This window comes from Myxocyprinus asiaticus, chromosome 19 (assembly GCF_019703515.2).
Source record: "Myxocyprinus asiaticus isolate MX2 ecotype Aquarium Trade chromosome 19, UBuf_Myxa_2, whole genome shotgun sequence".
Lineage (NCBI taxonomy): Eukaryota > Metazoa > Chordata > Actinopteri > Cypriniformes > Catostomidae > Myxocyprinus > Myxocyprinus asiaticus.
Genome location: NC_059362.1, coordinates 16,348,712 through 16,367,483, shown reverse-complemented (window position 1 = coordinate 16,367,483; position 18,772 = coordinate 16,348,712).

Sequence of the window (18,772 nt, the reverse complement as noted above, 5' to 3'; positions counted from 1 at the left end):
TTGAAAGTGGAAGTATAACAACTCCTAAAGGCACATAAAGACAAATAAACATCCCAATGCACATACTCATACAACAGAGGAGCAAAGGCAGTGATTTTAATTCCTGTAAGAGTGTCGTCTCTTTCTGTTACTGTCACTGCTGTTTCTGTCTGTCTCATGTGGGTATAGTGTGGCAGAAGGGGAAACCCAAGAGGAAGTTGTCAGGTTGGCGTCTGTTTTGATACGGAGCTGTTGACAGTGGTGAGTGACAGAGACTCCAGAAACAACACAACTCTCATAATATCAATTATTCACACAGACACCAACACACACGCACACACATACACATACTCAAACACAAGGACATACACTCTCTGGAGTTGGTATCTCTCTCTCTCTCTCTCTCTCTCTCTCTCTCTCTCTCTCTCTCTCTCTCTCTCTCTCTTTCTTTCTCTTTCTAATGCACCATTGTATGCCACTCCTGATCAGATACAAAACAATAGCATTTTGCTGAGGGCAGGTAGAGTATGACGATGCACTGTACTGTCTCAGCGTATTTAGAGTGAGTATGTAAGGCTGGATAAGAATAGAATCTGTGTATGTGCACACAGTGAAAGCATGCCATGTAGCTGCAGGCTTTGCTTTAGGCAAATTTTAGCGCAAGTGTCACTATTAAACTCCGAGCTGCCTGTCACACACACATTACGCTTGCACACTCAGTGTAACAATGTCTTGTACCCCCTGTAGAAATTACCTGCCTGAGAGGAACTAACAAATCAGTGTTGTGTCTTCAGTGTGCTTTTTTAGCTCAGTTAGATGTCTCTGAGATTAATACTCCTGCGTTACATGAGGACAGATTCGTGCAATTCCAAACATTTTAAGCCGCTTAAAGTTGTTATACAAATCTAGAAATGCGGCGCAGTATCACAAAATAGAGGAGGTGACAGCGTTTCACGAGATTTGTATTGAGGAACATTGTAAAGTGTGAAATGCATTCTGACACTGCAGTGCTATCATTGTTCCGTCAAAATAAAAGCTCCAAGTGAAGGTGAAGTCAATACCACAGACATATATTGGTATTGTATAAAACAAGTCTTCAAAACAATAATACTAATTCAGCATTATATTATACAGTAATAATAAACTTGACTGGACAATGATAAATAATATTCAACTAGGTTCCAACATATAAGTGAGTGAAGTTTTAGTTTTTGCACACAATGTTCATTCACAAAAATGTTTTGTAAAAATATTTGTAGGTAAACATTACATTTTTATTACTATATTGTTGTATCGGTGCATGCAAATTATATTTATTATGTTATAAATTAAATACCATTCTTCCTTGTGTTCATTAGTGAAATTATTTTTTATTTTATTTCATTAAACATTTTGAATGTATTTGACTACAATGGCTGTTAGGATGAATAAAAAATATGATTTAAAATCACTTTTATGTAATTTCTGAGCAAATAAACAATTATCAAGATATGTTTCAATATTGTCAACAGCCTAAAAAAATATCGAGATTTAATTTTTTGAGCTCTATTGCCCCAATGCCCCTGGTTGGCAGTTTCTCTGAGCCTCAGAAATCGAACCCCGCCCTGTGACTATTTGTTTGCCCAGCCACTGAAAGAGTGCTCGGTAAACCTGATTGAAAATACTTAATCTTTGTGTAATCCCATTTGGTAGCACTGGTGGAGCAGAAATTAAACACCTTAACTTTCAAGACTTTTACGGTAAAGTTGTTTTCAAGTTTTCATGCCTGTTATTTTTTGTCACTAATTAAATAATGCAGTTCTACAGAAATTCTTCTCCAGATGTAGCCGCAAACAAACTTTTGACTATCGGCATAAAGTCTGGTGCCCATTGTAGCTTATTTTGCAACAGGGAGCTCTATTTAACGATGACACTCCAGACTGCAGACACAAACACTTTGTAGACACAAACCTGGACATTTCCTTTATTAAGACAAAATAGGCAAGGGTTTTTTTTTTGTTTTGTTTTGTTTTTTTTGCTCACTCATTTTAACAGGCTGCTAACTTCTAAACAAACTTAAAAACACCTGGTGAGCTAATGACAGAAATGTCATCAGTATACAATTTGCACTGCACTACAGAAAGCCAAAAGGGTCAAAAATTATTATTATTTTTTTAACTATGCAATTTCAAACTTCATACAGTGAGCAGGTCACACAATGAATGTGAAGCGCATCTCCTCATCTTGTCGCATGTATGAAAAAGCACAAGTATCACACACAGAACGTGTCAGTGCAGTGCTAGTGGTGGCAGTCCAAAACAGTAAATCTAATCAGACTATTTAGCCCAAAAAGAAGCACTGGTATTTAAATGAATGGGAGAAATTGGAACGCCCAATATGGCAGATGTTGAAAAGGAAGCCCCACCTTACAGGTAAAAGAGCCAATCACCTTTCAACTCGAAAGCAGGCATTCACATTAGCTGGGACAGCCTGAAAAATGTTTTTTGTTTTGTTTTTTTGGCATGATCTGAGCTAAAGAAGCACAATTTATGATACCATTGTTGCCAGATTTAACCGCTGATTTGAAATATCTTCTTTGATCTTAATCTTGACCAACCGGATTTCAGCCCTTTCCCATTCAAGTTGATTGGAGCTGTACTTTTATGCCACTTGTATCCATGGAAAATAGCTGCCCAGGAACATTCTAGTAATGGTCCCCGAGTGGACTGAAAAATTGCCTGTAAACAAATCTTCTAACCTAGGCATAGTGAATAATGTATGTTCTTTAATTTAAGTTAACTTGAGTAAAATTTAATGGGAAATTAGTGGCTCGAAAGGATTTTCCCACACATACAAGCATGTTTTCTCGCCAGACATACTTCCCCTCTGAAGCTGTGCCAACCCCAATTACAATCTCTCCTAAAGGAGAAGACCCAAGAAAGAAATTTAGGCTAGAAATAGACAAAGCTATCCTCCTCTTTCTAAATGATAATGAGTAGAGGAAACACGATATGCTTGCCACCTTCTGATCGTTCCTTATTCTTTTATCAAAATCTCTTTTTCTCGCCAGTTTTCCCTTTCTCATTCAATTAAATCGAAATAAGCGTGAAGAGAACCTTAGCAATAAGTTTGCTTTCTAGACAGCCTCTAAAAATGACTTAATGTCTGGCAAAGAAATACGCTTTCTAACCAAAACAATGGTAGGGGAATGCATTTTTTGTGCATTGGAAAGGGGGGGGGGGGTATAGCAAATGCCTGTGTATGTATTTGTGTGTGTCAGAAAGTGTTTATTCAGTGTTGTTAGTGGAACAGAGAGTTTGTGGGGGTGGGAACAAGGTCTGAGCATGAGCCATGCCAAGATTCCTGTTTAGCAAAAATCATTTGCATAGGACTAATACAAACTGAGTTGTGAGTCACAGTAATTTTAATATATTTGCATACAATTAATGCCTTACCCCATCTCCACAACGATTGTTACGGATGCAAAAAATAAACAAACATAGAATGAGCAGATGTAAACAATAGTAAGCACCCACAGGAGATGTGTGTACACAGACGACAGATAGACATGAACCAGCAGGGGTGTGAGTGCAACAACAGGGTCAGTGACAGTGTGAAATTTTACTATATGGCAAATATGAATACATGCTGTTCATTCAACCACACTCCTAAGCTCTGTTCTGAAACCGGGTGAGGTATCTAGCTAGTCAAAATATTGAGGCGTGAAGGCTGTTCCAAACAGTAGGCAGCAAAATTAGTCCTTGTTTTGGCCAAAATCTAATGTGGTGGCATCGCATGTATTCTTTGTGGATAAGGCAATACCAGAATGTGTTGCGACTAGCTCAGTGAAATTTTTTATTGATAACAAATAAAGCATATTTTATTCAATCCTTGTAGGGAGGTCGTAGTGAAATTATAAGAGAAAATCTGTTTAGGTGGTATGTTTAACTTTTTTTTTTTCTTTTTTATTGTAAATAGATCATTATGTCTGTCTGTCTGTCTGGATGGATGGATGGATGGATGGATGGATGGAGAGAGATATGCTGTAGAAAGGATTTTGTTATGTAATATATAGACTGATAGACAGACAGACTGACAGACAGATGGATAGATAGATTTAATTTGGTTAAGTAAGTTTAGTTCAAAAATATCATTGTAAAAGATAGTCACACATGCATTTGCATGCATGTGTGTGCATGTCACAGGATGCCTAATATCAGGGTTAGGAAAAGCAAAAGAGGATTTCCAGCTGATTTGTTAGAATTGACACATATGCAAGCATTACAAATATTTTACCACAATCACAGAGCATTAAATGTATCAGTATATTTTACTTACGTTTTTAAACTGCAGGCCTGATACCTTATTTAGCACATTACAAATTAGTGTTACAACAGTCACAGGGTAGTATTACAACCAGCCTGATCTCATGAAAATTATGTAACCTTGGCAAAGTTTTGCAAAATGAAATTGCATGCTTCATTACATGTTTTGCTGCAGTTTCTCAGTGAAATGTCCAGCGTGGGGCACCAAAAGTGAGTGAAATGATGTTGTAATCAGACTAGATTTTTAAGGTGAAAGTTAGATGGAGGATTTGATGAGTAAAACGTACCTCCCTTACCTAAAATGTTAACCTAAACCTAACCAATAGTGTCCTAAAAGCAAATTAAAGGTGAACAAAACAGACATCCTTACTCTAAACCAACATCTAAACCTAACCGATTGTGTCCAAAAACAAAATGAGAAATGAAAAGCATATTTTCTGAAGCAACTACGTCATTTTGTGTTGCATCTATGACACTTTCAGCTCATGTATCAGCTTGCATGCTTGGCTGGGCTCAAGCCTTGGTCCGCCGAATCCAAATTCCAACACTCAATCGGGTGAGCTAACGTGCAAGCGGATCATGTTGGAATAAGTGTGTAGATGTAGGTGGGTCTGTAATAAAAGTTTAAAATGTATTGTTTTTCAAATGATGCGTTACAGTGAAAGTGTTTCGATATCATAACATACAGTAGAAGTGTGTGAGTAATAGAGCGAAACATTTGTGTTTCTAAAGTCAGCCATTGTACTCATGATTTATGTGAAAGTTAACAAAAAGAACAATTGTTGTAGTGCCTATACGGTTAATTCCACCAAGAAACTGCGGCGAAACATATAACATGGCATGCAAAACTCCGTTTGCAAAAATTTTGTTATAGTAACTATAAGACTATGTTTGTTACAACAGTACCTGGCTTGAGGACAGCTGCATTGTTTGTTGTCAGGCACAAATTGTGGAAAATAGGAATGTAGGTTTTTGGTTTGTATGTGTGTATAGCAAAAAGTGTTACAACTTTACTGTTAATGGAGTTGGTGTCTATGTAGAGTAGGGCTAGTCAATTGGCTAGTCAAATCGTCTTTATATGGCCCTGCGAGTAATTTTGATTAAATCACCTCATGTTTTGAAAAACCAGAGGGCTTTCTGTGCAACACTCACAGAAACGCATGCAACAGCTTTCAGCGGTGAGTTTAACAATGCACGCAATGGCATGTTAGTCCACTCTGCGGCCACCTTTGGAATGCTCCCGGGCAGGCTAGGCAGCTATTTCTATGCATACCAGCTAATGCGTATGCGTGTTCTCGAGTTGATTGACAAGCAATGTCTGTATCTTAAAGGTGATTGGCTCGTTTACATGTAAGGCAGGACTTCCTTTTCTATATCCGTTGGCCGTCGGGTGTCCAATTTCTCCCATTTATTTTAACAGAGGTGGTCTGTAACTGCTAAATAGTCTCTGGCATGTGCAACAGCATTCAGTGGTCGTCAGCTGTCCGGAACGGAGCGCACGTTTAAGCTTTTCTGGCCAAAGTTCAGTTAAACTGCTTTGCAGAACATGGACATGCACTGTTTAGGCTAACATTTGAATGTGTATAATTCAATCAAATAAATTGCTTAGCTGCGATGTGCGGTCAAATCTACAGACGAAAATAATACATTACCACCGCAATTGTTACAGAAGTGGTGTCAGCTTGTATGCATAATCCTATTAAACAAAGAAAAATTGATGATGAAAAGCGAACGTTCAAAGAAAATGCACAGAAAAGTTTGCTTATATTCACTTTTTTTAAGTGTTAAAATGGCGTGTCTCATTTGTTCAGGGTTCGAGTAAAAAGTGATAACGTGAAGCACCACTGGACCTTAATACACGCATATGTCCTCCTGACTATGTTTGGTTCTGTTCTCAATCCTGAACATCACCAAATCAGTTTGTTCTTTTATCAGTGATCATCTGCATAAATATCTGGCTTCTGCACTGGCACTGGCTTCACAATATTTGCAGGAATATTTTTTTTCTTCTCACAGAATGGGAGGATATAATAGAGAAAAAGGAGGAATAGACATGAATTGAATATACCCCCTGACTATTTAAATGTAAAGACGCACAGTATTAAGGGTGTTTATTTATTTATGTTACGTGTTACTTACAATGATGGTGCTAGCTAAGATAAATACGGAAAAAAAATGTTGGCCCCCTTTGAGCCTTCCTCTAGATAATCTGGCCCCTGCAACAAAGTAGAATGAAGAGCCCTGATGAAAAGCATTTTTAAATCAGTCACTTATAAGCAGGCCCAGACGCAATCTGTGAACTCTTTTGCGTTTTCTGCATTGATTTTTGGGTAAAAATCTGCAGATTTCAGCATAATTGTTTTAAATATGTTTTGAAATGTGTTTAACAGAGCTGAGAGTACTACACTCATATTGGTAAACAAAATTTAAATACAAACTTTCAGAAATATTTAATTAAACAAATATGCAACCAATGAGGACATTTTAGTTAGGATGCTGCCTTAAAAGGTACAGTAGCTATTGCTTATTATTATTTAGAGAGCAAGACATCTCACTACTGTATAGGTATTGGAATAGAGCCTTAGTTTCTTTCTTTTTTTTCTCAGAAACCTTTATGCAGACATACACCTGCTTCACACCTGCTTCACCACTGCTGAGTTTAACCCTGTAATTGCCAAATCTCTCCACCATCATAAGGACAAGATTGAGAGGAACTGTATCATCTGGTCACAAGAGTAGGAATGACAAGAGAGATTCACACATCATATCCATCCTGCAGATCACTTAGAGCTATAGTGTAGTGAAAAAAAACAAAAAACTCAAATCCATCTCACTTCTTAAGCACAGTGGCCATTGATCCTGAGCCGCCAACTGATTTTAACCAAAATGAGGGAAAAAATATGAATTGATTCATTGTGCCCTTAACTGGGGCCTTGGTGAAAGTGGAAGCATTGATTGCAGCACAGTTCAGACAGAGAAAGAGAGACTTTGAGTACAACTCAAGGCTTATTTTGTCTAGGAAGTGATTCAAACAGCAAAATCCTTCAATGGTTCACACCATTTCCTCCTTCTTACTCTCTGTCTCTCTTTTATATAAAGTATCCTACAGTCTACAGTATATGACACGGTTGGTCATTATCTCTCTGTGTCTGTGTAGATTGTTCCTTATGTTCCCTTCTTAGCTAAGTATCTTCTAGAAAATGAACAGGCTGATTGCATTAACTGAAATCAGCTCCATTCTATTCTGTGAATCTGTAATGGAGAACTCTCCTCTTGGGGATTCCATCTGCATTATGGAATGCCTCGTTAATCATGCATGCTACCTTGTTTGCATATTCAAATCTATACGGCAAAAATTCCACCATGAAATGGGCATGGAGAACCAGTTTGATATCACATGTGAACCAGACCTTGTGGATTCAGTAATTATTTGCACGGGGTGTTGTCGTGCATGAGTGTGTTATGTAAAATAGCATTTAAATAACAGGCGTGGAAGACCTAAGATCTATTATACAAGAGTTTTAAATATCAGATGTTGTTTTTAAAATATCTGCAGGTTATCTCTGAAAGAATTACTTTACATTAAATCAAAACTGAAGTTTTGTGACTTGTCTATTATTGGGTTATTGATGTGACGCACATTTTATGTCTGGATCTATTAAGTTATTTAAAAATACATTAAAAATGAAATTTACACAAAATAGTTACATTAATTCACCTCTTCTATGATGGACATGCTTTTTAATGACTGAGTTCATTTTGACAGTTTTTTTCTGGAGTTTAAAGTAAGAAAATGTCATGTGGTGTCACTGTCAGACAAGAAAACAATAATCCAATTAAAAGATGAAATTCTTAAAAAACTAAATGTTGGCATGAGTAGCACAGAATAATCTTTTATTATTACTTGTTTAAAAAAAGCTGTGAAACTATTTTGTTTTAAAATTCCATTAATATTTGAAAATATGTCCACCAAATCAAAGTCAGGTGGTTTAACCAACATGAAGGCTGCCATTTTGTTGTAATTGTGTGTATGAATTTTAAAAGAAAAGAAAATAGAAAAGAAAAAAGATATTTTGATATTTTTTATGAAAAGGAATTTTGTTCAAGTCAGGTAGAGTAACCCTGAAAAAATGTATTGATATTCTTCACTCAAATATACATGACATTTGTAGTTTTATCTTGAAACATTTGTTTGAAAATGTATTTTTTTAAAATTAATAAAGTTGTGTACACTCATGTATTCAACGTGCAAGGAAAGTATTTTAATACCCTTTACTTGAAGGTTACACCACATGACATTTTTAAAATAATTCAATAAATTTATATTAATGAAAATGCTATAAATGTCTTTCAAAAATGTATGAAACCTACTTAGACACAAATGTGTGGTTTAAACTAGATTATAGGCAGCTCAGTCTTTCAATAAGAAATTCATCAACCCAAGAGATAGAAAACTGCATCTATCAAATATATTTCATGGGGCCTTTAAGACTTACAAAAAAATAAAATAGATAAATATTGAATTCAATTGAAAATGGTGTCAGGTTTCTCACCACCAATATTGCTGAAGCCTTTTTGTTTGTTTGTTTGTTTGTTTGTTTTTCAAAAAAATACTTTGGGTAGAGAAAGGACAGTATGGACATGATACCTCAAATCATGTGGCTTGTTGAGAAATGCTGAGCTATTACTTAAACAGGCCAAAAAAAAAAAAAAAAAAAAGATCTCATAGACTTACACACATTTGACTCAGGTAACCACCTAGCATCCACCCAGAACACCCTAGCAACTTCATAGCAATGCCCAACAAGCACTCATAACACCTTAGCATTGTGGCAGTGAGGTTTGCATGGCCAAGCACCACTCAACTTATACAGAAAATGTAAAAACCTTTACCAAATTGTTATCATATTGTAGCATTTTCACAGAATGTTTGAGTAAAATTCAAGAATGACACTTTTCATCACCAATAATTATCTGTTTATCCATTTATAATTGTCTCTTCATTTCAGTTGACAATGGAAAGAGAAATAAGACTAATGCAAAAAATTAAACCTTAGACCTGTTGCTGATTATTGGCAGGCAACGCTCTCTTTCTCTCTTTTTCCCTCACTTTCTCACTTTCCTCGTTAGGGGCAGTGTCTTCCTCAACTTTTAATTGGTCTTTTAATTAGTTTGCATTTTAATCTATATCTCATAAGGTAGAGACTCTACCATTAGTAGAGTGGGAGTGGCAAACTGTGTCTGCACTGTCTCTTTAAAAATATTCCTGAACCAGTAACATCAGAACAGCTTCTGAGAGCCAGATGCTTGGATTACATGGATCATACCAAGGAAAAGAGGAAGCATTCACTAGCGAAAATCAAGTAATTCTAAAATTAAAGACAGTTTTTCAGTTAAACTCTTTATCAGATTATGCTCTGAATTCAATCCAAAATAGTCATGTAGTTGCTTGTAGGAAGGGGGCTAAGACACTGGGCAGTTAAAACAATGGTTATGCTTATGCTGATATATGGTTATGTTGATAATTTATTTTGTAAAAAATATTTTATTTAAATAAAAAATGCAAAATAGAAGCATTTTCACTAGTGGCCTCAGACTTTTGAACCATATATTGCAAATATAATCTTCTATTTTTTTTTTCAACAGCAATAGAGGACTCCTGTTCCTTTTTAAGTCAGTCACTTCGACGCTGCATCAGTAGCTGATGCTATGGGAGCTCCTCTCAATAGCATCGATCTATGAAACAATAAAATCTTGCAAATTACGTATTGACATGCATACATCACATGCATACAAGCCGGGGCACAATGCCACATCATCAGAACTTTCCTCTTCAGGGTCACAGGAACATCTCTCATGCTCTGGAGCCCAAAACAATACTAATTGTCGTTTGGATCGGCACCCTTTCAGTGAGTGGATTTTCTATCTTCTCCCTTTGTGCTTCGACAGACACTGTATCCTTTTAAGACTTCAATGTTTGAATTGTTTACAATTGTACAGCACTTAGAGGCTTCTCAGAGCCTTCACCGGTCGAGGAGTTGGTTACGGTCCATTTAAGCCTCTCCTCTTCTGCACTGGAATGGAAGTCCAAGCCAGTGCATTCATCCAAGCCTTGTAGGCTCACATCCTCTTTGTTGGGTAAAGCCTATGCTTCAGCAGGCTAGGCTGGTGCAGCTCTGCACACCACGGTAGTGTTGCAGGCTTACCAGAGCAGACCTGATTAAGAATGAAGAATAAAAGCGGCTTAGATCCTGAGTCTTTTCAAGAGCTGCATCGTGCCATGGATTTGGAACTCCAGGCAACCAAGATCACTTTCCAAGTTATAAGCAGATCTATGGGAACACTGGCATCTGCTGAAAGCCATACCTGGCTTAATTTGTCAGGTCTAGGTGACAAGGACAAAGCTGTTCTGCTTGAAGCACCAGTGTCACAACAGGGCCTATTTGGTGACACTACTGAAACCTTCACCGAGAGGTTCCAATCAGCTAAAAAGCAATCGCTGACCTACAAATACATCCTGATGAGGAGGGGTAGTATTGTAGCACAGCCAGTTTACTCACGCTCTTCCTTGGGGCAAAGTCCATTAAAACAGAGTGCCGCCATGCTCCAGCTCCTCCCCAAGTAGTGGAGACAAAGAGGACCTAGCGGCCTGGACCTAAAAGATTGATTGGTCTTCCTGGCCCTCACCTCAGCGGAAAGACTCTTTCTGAGCACTCCATGCATTTCTGATGGTCTGGGACCTGTAAATCGGGACTGCCCACAGACGAGTCCACTCTGTTCCGAAGAAGGCCTGGAACACTTCTTCATGTCCCTGCAACGATTCTCTCACTCTCCCCGCCAATCCATGCTGGGATCAAGGTCATGTTAACAGTATGTTTGTTACTTCTGTTCGCTCTGTGCCAAATGTTTGTCACATTCCAATAAAGTTTGCAAACCTCGATGCAGTTGCTCAAGGTACAAACATACAAAAATTTTCAAATTTCCAGCTTTAACTGACCCTGTTACACTGAGCGACTGCCCCATGAGGGTAGGCTGTGCACATACTGCCGTGGTTACAGGCGAGCCTCTGTGTCCTCTGACTCACTACTTGGATGCACAGTCTTCCGGGGGTCTCCAGCTGGGTATGTCTCGGTTACAAATGTAGCCTTGGTTTCCTGAAAGGAGGGAATGAAGTGCTGCATAGCTTTGCCACACTACTGATTTCCTGCTATTAAGGGACCAAGAGATGCGCTCTTCTCCCCTCAGTCAAAAAAATTCTGATGATGTGGCATTGTGCCCCACTTTATATGCATGTGATACACACGCATATAAGGGCGGAGCACCAAGTGCCACTTGCCAATATGTAATTGGCGTGATTTTATAAGGTTTCAGAGATCGGTGCCCCTGAGAGGAGCTCCCATAGCATCTGCACATTTCATGAAATCACAGAGTAGCAGGAAAAAAGAGACGAGGAACAGAATAAAACCCACATACTGTACACAGTGTTAATCTCGTCAATGAAACTACTGATGAAAATTGTTGTTGAAAAATCGTTTTTTTTTACTTTGTCAACGATAACAAAGACGAGACGAAAAAAGATGCATAATGATGATAATTAAACAGTTTAATTAAAACATACTGTTGATAAAAACATGACGAGAAAAAAAATATAGTGCAATATATTAACAGTGCAAAAACAGTAGAAGAACCATCTAGAGAAACATCTGTTTTTTGATGAAGAAGCCACCAGAAAGAATAGATTATTCTAATTTCTTGATCTGCGTGAACAGAAAGAGCTGAACACCGGCAAAATGTACCACTTAACAAACGGGTCAATTACCTCACACAAATGCATCCTATTTATATCTGAGATTATTCACTATATCTACAGCCAATGTGTAATACTACAACTTACATCTGCACAGACAATGAAGTGAATGAACAGGTGAACTTGAACTATGTTACGTACTATTCAGAATGTGTAACTTACCTTGTAAATACGCTGTTTCCATAAAAATGCACAACACGCAATCATAAACTGTCTAAAACACAAACAATGATAACAGTCTCAAAAGTATTAAGAGTTCTGTTACTTCTAAAATGTAGTTAATTCTTCAGTATATTCATTCACATTATTTCAGAAGGACACTTTTCACATTGTATGTTGTTGTATCTTTTATATGTTTGATACATGTTTAAATTAATAAATTAGTATGCATTTTTATTAATGTTTGAATATTTAGTTAAAGTTTGGTCTGTTACAGTTTGACACATGTTTTTGTCATTTTGCACTTAATCATCAACTAAAATGAATGAATACAATGACATGACAAAATATTGACTAAATTTAAAGGATATTTTTGTCAAATGACTGAAACTATGACTAAAACAAAAAACTGTAAAAATAAACACTGACTGTATAGATTAAGAGAGAGAGAGAGAGAGAGAGAGAGAGAGAGAGGGAGGGACTGTAGCTTTTGGTTTGTGATGAATGCTTTATATTGTTAACCCATTAGTAATCACAGCAAAAGCCATTTACAGTTCGTACCTATATAAATGATGCAACATTACATTAATATGACAATGTTTCATTTTGCTTCTCTGCAGCACTAAATAAATTAATTAAACTTGTAAGAATCTGCACGTATTTAAAGAATGGTATACTGTATTCCTTGGAGAAATATGTACATAATGTTTATATAATCTATGCAATTTTCAAATCCCAAAAAACATTCAGTGCAAATGTGTCAGTAAATGAGAGTTATTAAGGGATATACTGTATGTTGATACATGTGCTGTCCCTCAGCTGAAGTGGGACTCAAGACTCTTTGTAAGTACTCCTGTGTCTTACTAATGCACAAAAATGTACAGATATTTAAAGGTCTAAATTACCTCAAATGACACACAAAATGAAGGAAAGCAAAACAAGAATGGTAGTGTGTGTGTGTATTTCACTGTCTGAAATATTTAGACACTTAGGCCACACATAAAACTGCATGACAATGCACTTTGTAACAAAACATAAAACCAAGTGACATTTACTTTAAAGACATAGCACACAAACACACCTTTCAAGCAAAACATTTCACAAAAAAATAAAAAATAAATAAATAAATAAATAAATAAAATAAAAAAGAATAGAATTTTCAAATTGTACAACAGAAAAATGTATTTGGACACTTTCTGGTTGTCATATGCTTGTGGAAATGTCCAGAGTTAAGGTATTAAACTACATCGGTGCTTACTTTGCCAGGACATACACTCACCTACCATTTTATTAGGTACACCTGTACACCTACTTATTCATGCGATTATCTAATCAGCCAATCATGTGGCAACAGTGTATAAAATCATTCAGATACGGGTCAGGAGCTTCAGTTAATGTTCATATCAACCATCAGAATGGGGAAATAATGTGATCGCAGTGATTTTGACCATGGCATGATTGTTGGTGCCAGATGGTTTGAGTATTTCTGTAACTGCTGATCTCCTGGGATTTTCACACACAACAATCTCTAGAGTTTACTCAGAATGGTGCCAAAAACTAAATATCTAGTGAGCGGCAGTTCTACAGACGGAAACACCTTGTTGATTAGAGAGGTCAACGGAGAATGGCCAGACTGGTTTGAGCTGACAAAAAGGCTACGGTAACACAGATAACCCCTCTGTACAATTGTAGTGAGCAGAATAGCATCTCAGAATGCACAACATGTCAAACCTTGAGGCAAATGGGTTACAACAGCAGAAGACCATGTCGGGTTCCACTTCTGTCAGCCAAGAACAGAAAGCTGAGGCTGCAGTGGGCACAGGCTCATCAAAACTGCATAGTTAAAGACTTCTTGAATTAATCTTGATTTCTGCTGAGGTACACAGATGGTAGCCCATTGCACTGCTGCCATATGATTGGCTGATTAGATGATCGCATAAATAAGTTGGTGTACAGGTGAACCTAATAAAGTTGTCTATGAGTGTATGTGTGAACTTGAGTGGAACTGACTTCATATATCCACTAAAAATCACCTTCAGACCAACAAGTAACTGCAGTTTGATATTTTATGTATAATACAATGATATTCAGACATTTTTAAGTGTCCAAATAGTTTTTCGGCCTGTGTATATACATTAAAGTATATGACAAATTGTCTTTACATTGAAAGTCCAGAGAGCACTATATACATCCATACTGAAACAAAAACAAACATAAAAAAACATCCAATTTCAAATGAACACTTACATTGAAAGCACAGCAATAGAAATTCAGATAAAAATGAGACAAACTAGCAGAGCTTCCAATAATCTATAGATTTGCATGCTGTCATTTCACTTTCATTGTATTTTTATATTTTCAGTTCTCACAGTCAGTGATCATGGAGTCTCTTCAATTGATTCAGATTTTAATACAGACATTAATGCACACCCCCACAATATTACATTACTGATTCTTTTTTTAATGCATAACACATCCTCCTGTCTCCCTGAGCTTCCTATAGACTGGGTTATGAAGTCCTGAACATGAGATGAATATTCAATGTATGGGAGGACTTTCTGGTGTCTCAAGGAATGTTCCTTGTGTTATTTGGTTGAAATTTGTAATTTAGGAAACAGATCACCCAATGTAATTTACAGAACACTTGCAGGGACAGTTCAGACAGGGGGATGTGAAAACCTTTCACAAAAACTGCCTATGATAATGCAAATCTGTGTGCTACTTTTTGTAGCAATCAGTTTTTGCCTGACTGACATTAAAACAAGTCAAAAAATCCCATAAATGTGCATTGGAGGAGGGACCAAAGCAATGCATAAGAACTACAATCTCATAGAGATTTGGGGGTGGGCTATCTCAACATTGACCAACTACTCAGAACCCCTTAGCAACCACCTAACAATGCCTTGGCAACCACCCACAAAATGTTAGCATTTTGGGGGCAACTTTTGCCCAGGAGTCTTCAGCAGTCAAGACAAGTCTACATTTTGAGAACATATTTTAACACCCAAAGTAATTAAATTTGCCACATCATAAAAAAGCTGCTCACCATTTCCTTGCTTATCTCGTTGTACATTTTTTCTCTCTTTAAGAGGTTTTGAATTATCTTAGATCTTCATAGAACACCATATTGACCCGCAAATAGCAAGTTGGTTTCCTCCGCAGACCATAACTGCACAATTCTGTGGTCTTTCTTTTTTCTGAAACATCCACTGAGTGGATGTTGTTTTGAAAAATGGATGACATTGTCCAATCCTCTGGCCCATAGAGTTTGTGCTTATTGTTTTAAAACCTACAGGTTCGAATATTTTATATACAGATATACAGTTATGTGCAGGTGATGTAATGTAATGAAGAAGAGGTATGATATGTTAAAGAATATAAATGAAATATGGATATAAGTAGGAATGAATGGATTGCATATTGCACATGGTTGTACTGACAAAAGGAAAGTATTTGTGGGCAGTTTTACCTGTTCATGAGGTGGATGACCTGTTCCTGTGCCTGGCTGTTCTGGTGCTCAGTGCTCTGTAACGCCGGTCAGAGGGCAACAATTCGAAAAGGAAGTGTGCTGGGTGAATGGGGTCAAGAGTGATTTTACTAGCCCTTTTCATCACTCTGGATGTGTACAGTTCTAGCAGGGTGGGTAGGGGAGTGCCAATAATCCTCTCAGCAGTCCAAACTATCCTTTGAAGTCTTCTGTTGTCTGACTTGGTAGCTGAACCAAACCAGACAGTTATAGAAGTGCAGAGGACAGACTCAATGACTGCTGAGCAGAACTGTATCAGCAGCGCCTGTGGCAGGTTGAACTTCCTAAGCTGGTGAAGGAAGTACAGCCTCTGCTGGGCCTTTTTCAAAATTGAGTCTATGTGGTCTCCTACTTCAGGTCCTGTGAGTTGGTACTGCCCAGGAACCTGAATGACTCCACTGCTGCCACAGTGCTGTTTAGAATGGTGAATGGGGTTAATGTTGGGGTGTTCCTCCTAAAGTCCACAATCATCTCCACTATGTTTCATGAGGACATATATCAATCATTAAGCCTGTGTTTTACTGAATGAAAATAAAGGACAAAAGAATAAAAGTTGAAAAAGAAAGCGCTTAAAACCAGTGCACAGTTTGTCTTAATTATACGCAAACATGACACTTAGAGCAGTTATTTAAGTTATTTGAGTGCAGTTCCTGTAACTGAGCTTCTAATGTGCGTGATTCACATATCTGTGTCCCTTCATGTTGATATCAGACACACTGAAGAATTTTGTGAAGTTCTTGTGCATGTATTTTCTTTTTATAATTTTCTGATCGGACAGTAATTTCCCTTTAAATCTGCATGTAAACAGCAAAGTTTAAACTCTAGTTTTAAACTCTGCTGCTGTGGCGCTACGAGTCCAATGTCTAATGTTTGAAGTGGACAAATCGTAAAACAGACCCCCGTTACATCTGTCTTCAGTGTCGGCTCGTTTCAAACAGATTGCCAAAATGTATCTTAAAATTACGATAACAAAATTAATTCACAAACTCGCACAGTTTATTCATGATAACATTTTTGTGCTTATTTGCAAAGGGAAAAAAATATATATAAATAATGAACATAATAAAGACAGCAAGTAAGGAGATGTGGGTGATAGTTTTATTTTATTTAAAAAAAAAAATATATATAATTCTCCTGCTTCCCAATACCTTGCACTCCACCTGCGCTCTCTCTCTGTTTCATTATTTCATTGTCGGTCTCTTGCTTGTCAGGACAATGCACAAACCTGATGGCAAGGTGTCTAGATTTCAAGCTGGTTTGAAATCCACTGTAGCATCTGCGACTTGTCGGGCCATATCGCAGGAGTGCACACACTACACGACCCTTGGTTGTGAGATATGAAACTTCTCGTCGCAGACCAATCAGCAACTCAAAACATTAAAGGAGATGAGCTTGAGTCGAATAAATTGCACTAGGCTTTGGGAGCTGACCCATAAGAACAGAAAATCACAAATGAGAGGGCACATGGAGACTTGCTTAAGTCTTCTGCTTCTCAGATGTTTCTCCTGAGCAAAGGACCCAAGTAATCTTACATGATTTCCTGTGGAATTTCAGAAGAGATCTCAACAATGTTTCAAATTGGCCTCATATTTGCCAAGAGTCAGATTTTTTTCCATTTCTTATGCAGAACACAATGTTTTAATGAATATTGAGGGCTGTCTTTTTTAAATGCTATGTCAGTGGATAGTGCCTCACTTTAATAAACGTACAACAGATTTTGAACTGGAAAAAGTTTTTTTTATTTTTTTTTTATCACCAAAACATATTATATGGCTTCAGAACACTTGGAATATGAAGCAGGAGTCGCATGGACTACTTTTATGATACATTTCGGCTCTTTTTTAAGCTCTAAGGTGAGTGACTATCCACTGCAAGTGTATTAAAAAGAGGGACCACAAGATATATTAAAACATCCCCCTTTGTGTCCTGCAGAAGAAAGAAAGTCATAACAGGTTTGGAACAACATGAGGATAAGTGACAGAATTCCCACTTTTGGGTGAACTATCCCTTTAAATGAAACATAACTTAGAGCTCCATTATGTCTCCTGAGCTATGAATGAGCAATAATATGTTCCTCTCAAAATATACAGTATATCTTATAGAAAATTTTGTAATGGCAGAGAACATCGTCCAACCAGTTATACCTCAAGAAACTGAGAGAAGAGATATACTTGGAAAGCCTCTGTTTCTAAGACAGCATTCGCACAGAGTGGGAATCAGTTGGAAGGAATAGATCACACAGAAAGGAGAGACAGACCCAGATGGGAACAGAGAGAATGATTTAAAAACACTAACCTGATGCGACTGATTCCACATAAGGCAACGCATTAAGATTAGGAGAAAAAGAGAAAAAGAGAAAAAGAGAGAAAGGGAGAGAGAGAGAGAGAGAGAGAGAGAGAGAGAGAGCAATCAAAAGCATGTCACATACACATACACATACCTGACATTCAATACACAGAACATTCAATCTGTGTTGATTGTGGCATTAAATTAGCTATGGCTTAGAAACACCTTGAGAATCTTAAAACATCTCTACACAGTGATGACTGCAAGTAACCTCATGCAATCCATGCATGATAACTGCAACATCTTCACTTATTTTCATATACATTGAATCCATTACAGTGTAATTCTTGCTGTTGTCTGTTTTCGAGCAAAATGACCCATGAGGGTCCCATGATGAAATATAATAATAGGCTTTTGTCATGACCATACAGTAGATATTATAGGCATCCTGGGGTGATACACACAAACACACGCTCATGTTTATCAGCTGCAGAAATAATCACTGAATGCTTTTAAGAGGGGTGCGGGACAGACGCTGAAGCACCGATCTACAATTGGAGAGACTCCCTTGAGCACTGAAACTCTAACCTTTTCATTATAGTGATATGTCTGGCATGAGGGCCCACTAGTGTTGTCAAGGTAACCCCCTGATGAAACTTGACAATGCCCATGAGACGCAGCATGTGACTGCAGCGAGCCTGTCCCTGCCCA